This window comes from Chrysochloris asiatica, unplaced genomic scaffold (assembly GCF_000296735.1).
Source record: "Chrysochloris asiatica unplaced genomic scaffold, ChrAsi1.0 scaffold00312, whole genome shotgun sequence".
NCBI classification, from domain to species: domain Eukaryota; kingdom Metazoa; phylum Chordata; class Mammalia; order Afrosoricida; family Chrysochloridae; genus Chrysochloris; species Chrysochloris asiatica.
The window spans coordinates 367,392-369,104 of NW_006408830.1; positions in this window are offsets into that span (position 1 = coordinate 367,392).

The following is a 1,713-nucleotide window of genomic DNA, read 5'->3' on the forward strand; positions in this document are numbered from 1 at the left end:
CACTCTAGAGTTCAGTGGTCAGTCTCTTCCCTTTTCTGTCTGCATTTATATCCCGACTCTTAGTTTCCATCTGATCACGTTTAATAGCATTTCTAACATGCTGAATTTCCTTTGCCGTGGCATGGGTATGATCAATTTGCCTTATTCCTCTCCACCTTTGTTGTCTAGAATAATCAGAACACATAGCTTTGTTGTTAACTGCTGTCAAGTTTGTTCTGACTCTTAGCTACTCTGTATAGGTTTTCAAGGAGTAGCTGGTGGGTTGAACTGCTGACCTTGTAGTTTGCAGTCCAGTACTGATCCTACAGTGCCATTCCAGGAGCCTAGAACACAGAAGTGGGTAAAATAATCCTCCAGAAGCATATGACTTGTTTCTACATTTAGGTCACACTTTCTTATGCAAAACACATAAAACCTAACTTAACATTCAACAAAAATTATGAAGCATAGAGTAAAAGCAGGATGAAATATTAACAACTAGGAAATACTGAGGGATTAGCAGCTTTTTCTTTTATTCTTCATCTGCCACGGGAAGTCCAGAATCCCATAAAAACAAACCAGCAATATAGGCCTGAGCTGCTCATGTTTCTTGACGAACCAAAGTCATTAAAGTTGACACAAGCAGCTGCTAAAAAGAGAATCCTCTTTTAAAGAATTTTGAATTGTTACATGGTTGTCATCTTTTTTTTTTTTTTAATAACTCAGCACTTTGTGCTGACCTGCTTTCTCACTGTTCATTGAGACAGGCAAGGGGAGTGAGAAGTTACACAGAGCGCAGGTGAGAAACAGAGAACAGGAGATTCCAGGTCTCCACACAATTCTCAAAGTCTCTATCCAAATGAGTGACACCTTCCTTTCATACAACCAGACACTTAGACAAGCACACTGATGTTTTAAGATAACAAAAAGCTGTATTTTTACAAAGGCCCTAATAGGAGACACTTTTATTTGCTGAGCATGAATAATAAGTTAAGATTACTATTCAGTAAAGAAGTTAATTGAAGTACAGAGGATTTACCAGTTCATTTAACTAGGAATCCTAATACATTTACGCACTAACCCTCCAGAAACTCTACTTCAAATTTTTTTCTTCAAGAAAAAGCACCCAAATGTGACAATTTGAACCCTGATCACTGGAACGTCCCAAGCTATTGCTTGAATGAACCGGCTTCCAAATGCCAGAAGGGATAAAGCTGGTAAAGGGCATTTCTCAAGCTAATATTAGACTCAACAACAGACCAGACATAAAAGAGGAAAGCTCCTCTTCTCATGGCAGCATGTGAAGTGGGCTGCCTAGATGATCTCTAATCATTCTGCTATGATACTGTCAAAACAAACTGTCACCTTCAAGTCAAACTGACATCTCCTCCATGGACATAAACCAGGGTCATAGTAAAGGTATCAAATATCCTAAAATATGATGAATGGAAAGGTGGAGGACACAATGCTTAACAGATACAGAACCTGTATCTGAGAGGGAAAAATTCAGGAACACTTAATGGTGCTGGATGAATATGATGAACATAATTATGTATCTGAACTGTACACGTGAACACTGTAGAAATGGCTGCAAATATTTTGTTACCTGTACATTTACAAGAAAAAAAAATTCTAGCACTCATTATTACAATGTACTTAGGATAACTGATTAGTACATTACTACAATGTACTAATAAAAAAACATTGCAAAAACTGGGTAATATTTGTGTTCAT